A 12419-nucleotide genomic window follows, 5' to 3' on the forward strand; every position below is an offset into this window, starting at 1 on the left:
ACCGAGAATGGTTTCAGAGAAATTCTAAAACCTCTAAAATTGTATGCATCTTATGAATAGATAAGTTCATTTTTCTTGACACAGAAAACATAGATCCTCAACGTACACAGACAATTCACAAAAGTTAGGTACATTTTCTTTAGAAAATCTAGAGAATTAAACATACTACAAATCCTCCATCCTGTTCTGCATATTCCCCCACCCCCTGCAGCCTAGCTTTTTCCCCCCTCAGCACAAAGAACCTTTTTTGTTTCTATTTGATCTCACAACTTGGACAAGGGTTTCATCATGGTTAAAAAGTTGCCTCCTGGCTGGAGAAAGAGGCTCCAGCAGAAATCTCGACACCAGGGAAGGCAGGTGGACGGGTTGCTCAAAGGCTGCTGGGCTCTGGAGTCTCCTCGTTAGACTTCAAGGTAAGCTTTCCAAAGAGATACTCACTCAGCCCCCCTTGAGGGTTGGCCAGCCTGCGGAGGTTGGTTAGATGGTCACCCATCCTCTTGATGAGCTTCATCTCCTCTTCCAGGAAGTGGCTCTCCAGAAAATCACAGAGACGAGGATCTGCATTGGCAGCACCCAGGGCATGCAGATCCAGAAGGGCCTGGTTCAGGCTCTTCTCCAAGACCATCGCGGCTTCCATCGCATCCACGCTGCTAAGCCACTCAACTTCGGACAGCTTCTGCTCATCCGGGAGGACAGGGAAGTCGCTCCACTGGTTTTGCATCTTCAAGAGGCACTGGGCACCTTCCTGCTTCTCCTCAGCCAAATCTTGGAAGAAGCGACCCATGCCCTTCAGAGCTACATCGTTACCTTCAAAATAAAAGCGCAGAGTCAGGTAGGTGGAGGAGGCCTGCAGATGCAGGTTGACCAGGTACTGGAGTGCGGCCTCCATCTTGGCAGAAAAATTCTGGCAGATATGGTCGCTCATGGGTGGTGTGCAGTGAGGAGCTAATTAAGCACAGAACGTGATGTTTGCTGGTCCCAGAAATTGAAGTCTGGGATAGCCAACAAGATGATTCCACCAGAAGTTGCTCATGGAAGGGGAGGGGCTTGAGGGTGGTGAGAGGTCCGCAGGGATACGAGGAGGTGGAGAAGGGGCGGGAGCATCCAGTCTGTTCAATCTAAGACACAGTTCTAGGGGGCCGCTGTGTGCACTCTGAGTTTAGCTTTTGATAAGAATTGAATTCTTATTTCTTTCCTAATTATGAGAAACAAGTCTTTATCTCTCATTTTGCCCCAGTTCTTCCCATAATTCCAAGATGAGGTAAGAAGGTCCATGGTTAGAACATTAAATATTGATAGTGAAGCTCCTCCAAAATTCATTTCTTCGTGATTTGAAACTCCTTTGTTTCTTATTTTAGAATCTATAGGAATATATTGTTTCCTGTTACTAATCCCTCATTGAAAGGGTGACTGTTAGTTCCAGTTTGCCCTGAGCAGTCTTGTCTTTGTGTTACCTAATAAAAAAATAAATAGTGCCCCCTTTCACACTCAAAAGCATTCTTGTTTGGAATATACATTATATGGTCATCTTACTTATTAAGAAGTTCAAGATCCACACTGTAGAATGAGAAATGGAGAGAGCTTGCAAGACATTGAGTTGAGACATAATTCATTTCCATTCTATTAATTGATCACACACTAAGAATCCCATTAAATTTTCTACTATTCAGCCTTCATTTTTTTTTTTCATGTGTTGATGCATTTGTTCCTTTTAATAGAAGTTCAGCTGAATACTATTTATGTGCCAGGTGTCTTGTTGGGTACTGGGGCTTCTTGTGATTACCCAGATACTCCACCATTAACTGAAACATGTCATGTGAAAGAGCACTAAAGGTGAAAATGTAGACTTATGAATCCTACCGGAATAGAAAATAACCCATATAGGAAGAGTTAGTTATTCTCAGTCAGAAGATGAGGGCAGAACTAGATGTTCTCATAGGGTCTCTTCCAGGTTTGTGATTTCATGCTTAGCCTTTTATTTTCCTAAATACCACTTGCCTAAGGCTGTTTCACTATTAGAACACTTTCATGTGTTTTCTATCAAACAGGAAGGCATATTCTGTTCAGAGTAAACAATATTTGAACCCAGAGAAGAGAGTTTTGCTCTAAACCTTGGACCCACTTCTAAATGAAAATAAAAATTCATTCTTTTGAAGTTACTTTCAAATTTTATTTTCTATGTTGCTGGAAACCAACATTTTAAAATTTCAAAAAAGAGTTCTGCAGTCCCTGTTCACTGTTTAAGCTAAAATATGAGCACATATCCTGTATCTACATACAGGATACATTGTAAATTTTTTTCATGGAGGGTTGTTGTCCAAAAATGTTCTCATGTTGCATTTGAAGTTTGCAAAAACTGTTAGAATTCCGGAATAGCACATTTTTCAATCCTGGAGGGAACTGGGTAAAACAGCAGTAGTTCTGCAGCCTTTCTGGCCTTGGTTCTAGGGCAAAAAAGAGGCTGGGGGTGAAGAGTAGGGGGAAAAACAAAAACTCAAACCCAAGAACAATCCTCGCACCTACTCACATAGGAAATAAATTATACAAGATGGAATATCCTCCAAATGATTGCAAAGAGAATGTTCATTTTCTGCCTTGTGCATAAACCATTAATCATCATACTGACCTTGTAATAAGAAAATGCTAAGCTTAGAGAAAACTTCACCATATAACATATTATCTGTATTATAGCATGTCGGGCTCATTGAATATATTTCAATTTCCTATATATTTACTTATTTTCCTAGGAAGTGAAAAATGTCTATATATACCTTCTCAGATGAGAGAGTTTTCTGCCTTGTGAAAATGTTAACAAACCCTTCCCTCATCACTTTAGAGAGAAGAGAGTCAATGTACTCTGATGGGTGGTTAAACACGTAACTGTCAGAATCAGACCAATGTGGGTTCAAATCCCAGCTTTGCCACTTCCTGTGAGTCTTACCTTAGGTAGGTAGCACAAGCTCTTCAAGCCTCAGCTTTCTTGCCTGTAAAATGGGACTCTTACTATCTCATAAGTATACCACAAGGATTAAATGATGTAACACATGAGAAAAGACTGCCAAACAAGTAGAAAGCATTCAAAAATAGTGCTGTATCGTCAATGAATTTTGTAGTAAAATTGTGGGAATCCTCTCAAACCCTAGTATCAGATTCATCCCAACAGGTTTTTTTTTTTTTTTAAAAGAAATTCAATTAGCCAACATATCCTAATAGGTTTTTGATCCAAGTTTCCTCACCACCAACTTGTTCGGTTGAATCACTATTCTCAACGGCAATGTCCTTTCAAGTATGAAAGCACCGAGGCATAACCTTGGGTGCCAATGATCTAATTCATTTAAAACTTGAGGAAAAGAAGCTTCTCTTCTTTCCCTTGCCTGACTGAGATTCGACAACAGCTCCTGAGGTCTTCTGTGGCTTTCTCGGCTGTGGAGGCAAGGGGAGCAGTGCCTAGGCAGCAGAGGTCTATTTGTTTTCTCATCTCTCCAGCCCAAGGTTACCATCCACTACAGCAAGAAACATCTAGTGAACACCTACTTTATAGGTGAGGGTAAGATTATGGAATATCCCATGTGAATAATAAATTCATCTCCTCTCCCACTTAAATGTAGACTTTGGAATGCTTATGTCTTGGGTCAGATTCCCCAGAGGCAGACCTTGAAATGAAGATTTCTATGCAAGTGATTTATTGGGAAAGTGCTCCTGGGGGAGACCAAAAGAGAGTGGGGAGAGTAGCACAGAGAAAGAAAGGATAGCCAAGGAGCAAGGCTGCAATTTCAGGAAAAGTCTGAGCTTCCTAATAATCTCCTAATAGGTTTAGCTTTGGAGTATAAATTACAACCAGTGTTTATTTCAAGGGAACTGGATTTCCATAGTCCTGTCCATTGGCTATGGGTGTCCCCAGGGAAATATAAATTCCCATGGTCTTTATACAGGTGAGTAAACTCCAGTAACCCAAGGGAACACCAAAGGTCACAGGTGCTAGTCATTAGCAGAAAAGCACACCGGAACTGGGTGCTGAGCACACCAAACTAGTTAAAGCGATCAGACAGGGTTCCGGCAGGTCTGTATTGTATCCACCACCAGCCTGCTTCCTTACTTGACTTTGGAAGGCACAGTGGAAATGAGAAATCCCAATTAATAGATTTTTATGATGAATCCAACTAATGAAATGAAGAGATGACCATATGTATTAACTTATACGTATATCTCTTTGCTACTTCTATTTATAGGGAATACAGGGGTTTTGGAGTCTACATCTGAAATCTCTTCTGCCATCACTGAAAATCTGGAACTCTTTTCAGGGGTCTCATTTCCCCTCCAGGGCCCACATATTCAAGGCCAAAGCAGACCCAAAGCTCCAGCTAAGAAAGTATTTGCATGTTTTATCAGATCCTCTGCTGTAACTGACAGCACTCCTTCTATTGGAACCACATACTGATTTGTTTAATAGCTGCACAGAAGTACTTACAAGTGAAAATGTCCCTAACAACCCAGAAACTGACAGGCTGTGAAATGGCTGCTTAAGAACCTGTCATCCAAACTGAACTCACCTGAAAACTGATGTTATACAAACAGCAAAATGGTCTCTGTGTGCTTGTCATTTTTTAAAAAAAGGACCAGTAAGGGGTACGATTTAGTTCTGGGCTGTTCATCTACTGTAGACAAGGGACAGCTTGACACGAGGCACAGTAGTAAAACAGAAAGAGTTCATCATTTTTCTCTCCCCCCCCCCACACAGCCTCCTTCTCATTCCACTTGCAACCCCCAGGAAACTCTGAAGCACACTGAGAAGGTTGTCTACAGCCTAGTCCCGCATGTCCACCGTGCAAAACCTGTACTTCCCATGGGCACCTCAAACAAGCACCGATTCTCAACGAGGGATGATTTTTGTTCCCCAGAAGACATGTGGCAATGTCTGGAGACATTTTGATTGTAATAAGTAGGGGGAGGAGCCTCTTCTACTTAATAATGGCTGTGTAACTTTGGGCAAATTATTTAACCTCTCTGAGTCTTAATCCCTTTAACTATAAAATAACAGTAATATCATCTACCTCTTAAGATTACTCTAAAGATTACATAAGAGAATATAAGGAATTTAATACCACCTCTAACACATAGTAGCTGCTAAATAAACATTAGCTGCCTTTACTCCTTCTCCCTCTCCATCCTCTCAAATCTTTTATGTCAGCTCTCTGTCTCACAAGAAGTCTGATCCTTTCATTCAGGTTATAATTTCCAAAAGAATATGAGATTAATTCATCCCACCTTTCCACTAACCTAAGACTCCCCTTCTCCACTGAAATGGGCCTGGCTTCTTCCGCTCCTCCTTATGGCCTGACTCCATGAAGCTCTACTCCCTGGTCACTTTCCAAAAGGAAGTAGAGATCCCCCAAGGAGACAACTTCAACCACATCCTTACCTGGGATGAAATATACTTGAAGAACACATCCTTTTAATTTTGATGCATGTGGATCAAAATGAGTTCTTTATGGAATAGTGTTCTCTTTTAACATAAAGAACAAAATATGTCTAGTCAGGAAAGTGAGGCAGGAAATGATTTTGTCTTTTCTTATCATGCTCCATTTTAACTCTTGTGACCACTTCCTCTAACCTTTACTTGTCCTCTAGCCCTCCCTAAAGAAAATCACTTTTTGTTACTTTTTAAAAGTGGAATTGTAATGTTTCATAGAAAGAAACAAGATTCACATTCCAAATGGAAGTGGTGTCATATTTCAGGAGGGCTGGCAAATCTGCCCTTAGTGGTTGTCAAGAGGTGGGTTGGACAGACCCAGCTTGAGCTGGAAAGAACATCCAGCCTTGAAATTTGAAGTGGCAACTTTTGCAATGCTACCCTCCCTTTCCCTGCTTGAAGCCCCTCAATGTTCCTTCTGGTCCTGCTGACATCTGGCTGGAGAACGGAGTCACCCAGCAAGAGATTTTGCTTTTCATTACCTATAACACGATCTCATTTTTGTAAATATATGTGTGTATGTGTATGTGTGTGTGTGTAAAGACACATACTAAAATGTTAACAGTGGTCTGTATGTTTGGGTGACCAATTTGCTTTTCAATTTTCTATATCATCTGATTTGGGGGGCACTGAGCATATACTTAAAATCACTGCAGAAAAGTTAAAAAAAAAAAAGACGTTTCTATCTTCAAAGAAAAGGAAAAACTTGCTCTCCTGTCTCAAGTATATATCATATGATCTTGGTCCACAAAGCAATGAACGGGACTCAGTGTTGTCTGTGAAGCCAGAGCTGGCTTGATGAGTAGCAACCTCCAGCCTGCTGGGTACCATGGTATTTTATAAGCGAGAAACTAAAATTCAAGAGAATGAATGGCTTCTCTGTCCATGCCCCCTCCACTACTTTCTTGGGACTTCATGAGCAATCCTTCCACACCCTACTGGCCACCAATAATTCGAGGTGCAGCCTGAGGACTGGGAAGAAAGCAAAATCCCTCCTGGGACTGAGTTTGCTCATAGGGCAGGGATGCTGCCTTTTATTTCTTCCTTATTCCCTGCTGGGCCTGGCAATACGACTGATGGAAAGAATCACAGATTCTCAGGGATGATGAAACGACAAAGGTCATTTGATCCCAGTCCTTAGCCTCATAGTCAATGCTTAGTAATTACCTGATGAACAAATTAAATGTGGCTACTGGTCACTTTAGTTGCTCAAGAGATTTGAGCCACAGAGTCAGATGTCCCTGTTCACTCAGACACCATCCGCGGCAAGTCCTCTCTGCCAGTGTTCCAGGAATACAGAGACACGACTGGGCATTTATGCCTCCGTGAGTGGGACGGGAGAAGGGGCCTCTGACCCGTGGTGGGAGCCACACCGACAACAGGTCCCATTTACAGCCTCTGGAACCCGTGATGGCTGCGTGTTTGGCATCAGTACAAGTCTCCCCTCCCGTGGTCCCCCCGCCCCCTCCTCAGGGTGCATGCACATGGCTACAGGCCAAAACACAGCACTGCTCACTAGTTCGAGATAACGAAATATCTATCTGGGCCTCTCTATATAAGCACCAGATGGTAATGATTAAAATGAAATTAAATTAATGTTTGACAGTCCGTGAAGGGCATAAATTGCATGGTGTGCTGGTTGTCCAATCTGTCATCTTGTTTCCCTTGGCTTCGGTCAACAAACAACAGCTGAAAACTCCCTCTCTGGGTCAAACAGTAGCTTACTTCTCTGCTGTGGAAATGGCTGCTCAGTTTACTAAGTTGAAGGCTCCTAGGTTGCCAAAATCGTGATTAAGATGCCTTAGAAGGCAGAGAATTCTATCTTCTCCCCCACAATCTCCAGCAACCATCTCCTAAAACACACTGTAATGGCCACTACTGGTTAGAATTCAGAAATGGGGCATCTGAGCCTGGCCTGATCACAAACCACTGCCAAAATCACAAAGCAATTTCCAGCTCTAATGACAGCCTTCTTCACGCACGTGGTTTCTAGAGCATGTGGGCAGTGCTGATGTGTTATCCAGTTGCAAAAGAAACCATGGTATCACATTTTAAAATCCCATATCTGCCAAGTACTCCCTTCCAAAGAACTTTCAGATTTCGACTTCTGCTCTTCCCCCCTACCCCCGTGTTATGCAGGAATCAAGGTTCCAATATTTACATTGTCTTTTGACCTACTTACATCCAAAGTCTCACTTCAACCTTTCTCCTTCAGCAAAAGAAGTTTAATGACATTTTCAAGCTGTTTAGCGTCCATTCTTTGGTGGCAAGGATCTGTTTCCCTATGTGTAAGCCAAACGGAACAAGCAAATGAAGCACATACAAGGTGGTAGAAGCCGGCATGTACCACCAGACAGAGGGCCCTTCAGGAATGAAACACTCATTCCCCCAGTCGCCTGGAGGGCTGCCGGATGGTGGTCCTCAGCTGTCAGCCCACTTTGGAGAAGGCTTCTGTTGAAGAAAACTGCCTCACCCAAGATCTCCTCTCATTCTGAGGGTAGCCCACGTATCCCGACGGGAGACAACTCTGACGAGCCTGCTTTGCCCTCTCTTTTCTCTGACTGGGCTTGTCTTCCAGATTTTATATTCAGGTGGCAATATATATATATATATATATATATATATATATATATATATTTTATTAATGATTTTATTTATTTGAGAGAGAGAGAGCGCGCTCAAGCAGGGGGAGGGGCAGAGGGAGAGGGAGAAGCAGACCTCCACTGAGCCAGGGAGTCCAACATGGGGCTCCATCCCAGGACCCCAAGATCATGACCTGAGCCGAAATCAAAAGTTGGACGCTTCACCGACTGAGCCCCCCAGGCGCCCCCATCTTCCTGATAGTTGCCTGACTCCTCCCACTTCATTCAGGTCTCTGCTCAAATGTCACTTCATCAGAAAGGCTTCTCCTGACCGTATTTCCTGAAGTAGTGCACACTCCCCACTTCCCTGCAGAGCCTTCTCCATCGCTTCCTGTGCCCTTGTCATGCTTTTGTTTTCTTCATAACTGTTACCACTGCCTGACATTATTTAGGTATTTATTTATTATTTTGCTTATCACCTGTCTCCCCACTAGAATAGAATCTCTATGATGGCTGGGACTTTGGCTGTTTGGTTCATTTTTTTAAAATCTCCACTACCTAGAAAAAATGCCTAGCACTTATAGAAAGGGTAAATATTTGTATTTTTTTTGTTTGGTAAATATTTATGAATCAATGGAGGAATGATTGCTCTCCTAATATCTTAACTATTTGCTAGTATTTACACTGCCTAGCTCTCACCCTTCACATCCTGAGAATCAGAGTCCTGCCAGGGCAGCGTAATAGTCAAGAACATAGGCTTTGGAGTTAGGCTGACTGACTCACTTAGTTTATGTACAATTACATAGCTCTTAAGCTGTGTCAGGCATTGCTCTTGGCACTTTATTTTTTTTAGGATTTTTATTTATTTATTTATTCATTTGAGAGAGAGAACACGAGTGGGGGCAGGAGCAGAGAGAGAAGGAGAAGCAGACTCCCCGCTGAACAGGGAGCCTGACACAGGGATCAAACCCAGGACCCTGGGACCATGAGCAGAGCCAAAGTCAGACGCCCAACATTTGAGCCACCCAGGTACCCAACTCTTGGCACTTTAGTATAAATTCACTTAAGGCTCATAATAGCCCTAAGAAGTAGGTATTATTATTATTTCCTTTTTAAAAAAGATTTATTTAGGGGCGCCTGGGTGGCTCAGCGGGTTAAAGCCTCTGCCTTCGGCTCAGGTCATGGTCCCAGGGTCCTGGGATCGAGCCCCGCATCGGGCTCTCTGCTCAGCAGGGAGTCTGCTTCCACCTCTCTCTTTCTCTCTCTCTGCCTACTTGTGATCTCTGCCTGTCAAATAAATAAATAAAATCTTAAAAAAAAAAGATTTATTTATTTGATAGGTAGAAAAGGGTGCAAGGGGCAGAGGGACAGAGAGAATCACAAGCCAACTTCCAGCTGATCATGAAGCCTGACACAGGGCTTGATCTCATGACCCTGAGATCATGACCTGAGCCAAAAACAAGAGTTGGATCCTCAGCTGACTGAGCCAGGTCCCTCTTAATATCGCCCTTTTAAAAAGGAATAGCCTGAGCAATAGAGAGGTTAAGTATTTGCCCCAGGTCACACATCTAGTAACAGTCAGAATTTGAGCCCAGAAAGCCTGTCTTCAGAATGTCTGCCACTTACCAACTGTATAATTTTGAGTAAGTTCCTCTCTGAATTGGTTTGTTTGTCCATGAAAATGGAGATAATAATGCCTGCCACAAGGAATTAAAAGCCAGAAATGAGATGATGTGTGTAGGGTATACAGCGAGGTCCCTGATCCACATACGTATTTAATAAAGGATAGTTGTCATTATTTTCCCCCTGTGTCCCAACAGACTGCATGAACTTCCAAGTCTCACCCCCACCTGACTTGTGTTTCATTCTGGGCACCCTATATTGACTGCATGGCCCTTGCTGAAGGCCTTGGATGTTATACAGCCACTCACCATTCTGATGCTCCATGGACAGCCCCAGCCTAGTGCACCCTCCCCGCAGGTCCGCGGTTTGCCTCCAGCCTGGCTTGCCTCACCCGCACAGACAGATGTAGGGCCACATCCAGAACACTTCGCTTACACCCTTCCTCGTCGGATCTCAGAATAAAGTGATCCTTAGAGGCAGAAGCAGCAAAATTCAGGTGGCAAAACTTGCCTTTGATAACTAGCCTTAGAGTTCTTTTGGGTTCCCACTACCTAGTATGATCGCTCAGATAAGCCATGGCCCAAATTCGACCAGGTGTGGTGGCCACTTTCATGCCCTGCCCAGATCCCCCTTCAGTGAAGTCCTTGTTGTCACAGCTGCTAGGAGTCCTAGTGGTAGATGACTGTCAGCTCTCAGCCCCCTCAAGGGTGGCTTCAGCTCCAGAGAGCCACCTGGACCAAAAGGCAGTTTCCTTGATGACCTTCGGAGGTTGTCCATATCCAATAACAAATCAATGCAGGAAGAGAAATTCCTACCATTCTGAAGACAACTCTGAAGGGCCCTTCTAGCTCCAGAGTGACTTGTGGGTCAGCTGAGGCTGTTGCTGGGCCTGCATCACAGCTCAGCTTCTCCCTGTGCCCACTCCTGCTTCCTTCTCCTCCTTTTCCCACGTGTTGATCCTGAGGGCATTCCCTAATAAGCATCCTGCCTCCTATGCTCTGTCTCAGAGTTGGCTTCCTAGAAAGCCCAGCCTATATCACAAGACCTAGTTCAATTCACTCATACTCATTGTCATGGTCTCTGCATTCTTCCAGAAACTATAAAACAGCAGGCAAAATGGCCTCCCAGTATTACAGCTTGATGGCCAATTCCCCACCTCATCCCCAATCATTTTTTTTACTTTTTCTCAGAGGTATGTCTAGTCTAGCCTGCCTGCTTACACAAGCATATAAGTGAAGCCAGAAAAATGATCTTCCCTGATGCCTATTAATCAATTTTTTGCCTACTGTTCATAGCCTCAGCTCAGGGTTCTCTTTCCTCAAGGAAATGAGATGGATGATCGTGTGTTGCCACACAACACTGATTCTTTACTTTGACCTCATGAGTGTTAGGAGGTTTTATCAGCAAACAAGCTCATTTAACTATAAGTCAGAAGCAGAGAAAGAGTCAGTCATTAAGGGAATATAAACAACTAGGTGCTTTACCCATTCTGTAAAGCTGATATATTTATAAACATGCCCTTGGGCAAGGGTCAGCCCCAATGATAGCCCCTTTCGGAGTAACAAATCCCAAACCACTTATTTGTTATGACTATAAATGACATTTTGATCTGAGTAATCATTAAAATATCTGTACTTTTAATGGCCCATAAAATCTTAACACGCTTCCTTACATCAGATTTCCTACACTACAACTGGATGACCCTCATAGGTTGCATTTGATCTTCTAGATAAAATAACTGCTCTGTTTAAGTGTGCAGCACTGTGTGTTTGGTAAGTTTCATAAAGTATAAAAATGCAGCAGAGAATAAATGCATTTTTTAAAGATTTTCTGTGGGAAGATAATTCATCTCACTAAGCAGGTTTTCCTCAGTAAATCCTTTGCTCCTATAACATGCAGCCTAATTCTTAAAAGGGAATTAAAAGAATACTTGAGAGTCCATTGGTTTCTCATGTTAGTTTTTGTTTTATTATGTCCCTTTGGAAATACAGTTTCATTTTTGATCTTACTATGTCTAGATATCCAAGATGGAACTGGTATTGTTAGGCATGGACACTGATCAATATTCTGTCCTTTATAGTGAACAATGGTATGATTGATGCTGACCTCAATCTGTATGGACAATTACAGCTGTAAAAACAGATGCTACTCTCCCAGGCCCATCCCAGCCATATGTTTTGATTCATAGTTCTGGGCACTTGGCAGAGATGGGTATTTTGTGTAAGTCAGATTCTGATACCCCTGGACTATCTGAAGATTATTTTTAAAAAGTTATGACTCACTGCTGGTGGGGCTAGCTGCCTCTGTTGTTTCCTAGGTTTCTACTCCTATGGGTCATGCTCTGAGATTTTGCTTTTGTGCCCCAGATACTTACAACCACCTTATTTCAGGCCTCCCATAAAGTAGTTACTTGGATCACTGGAACAGTGAATTAATAAAGACTTTAAAAAAATATTTGGTATTTTGGGGCACCTGGGGGCTCCCTCAGTTAAACGTTGTCTGCCTTCGGCTCAGGTCATGATCTCAGGGTCCTGTCCCCAGCCCGGGAGTCAGGTTGCCTTCTCAAGCGGGAAGCCTGCTTCTCCCTCTTCCTCTGCCCCTCCTCCTGGCCCCCGACTTGTGCACACAGTCTCTCTCTCTCTCTCTCTCTGCTCTTTCTCTCAAAAATAATCTTTTTAAAAATATTTGGTATTTTAAAAACCATGTGCAATTTAACATCTTCCCATAGGAGCTTCAGATTCTTT

General features: G+C 43.0%; 1 pseudogene; it reads right to left on the bottom strand.

The window, feature by feature from the left end:
• Nucleotides 1-370: 370 nt before the first annotated feature.
• LOC111150393 lies at nt 371-925 on the bottom strand (annotated as a pseudogene).
• Nucleotides 926-12419: the final 11494 nt, after the last annotated feature.

The sequence above is a fragment of the Enhydra lutris genome, unplaced genomic scaffold, assembly GCF_002288905.1.
Source record: "Enhydra lutris kenyoni isolate GAN:26980312 unplaced genomic scaffold, ASM228890v2 scaffoldscaffold23, whole genome shotgun sequence".
NCBI lineage: Eukaryota > Metazoa > Chordata > Mammalia > Carnivora > Mustelidae > Enhydra > Enhydra lutris.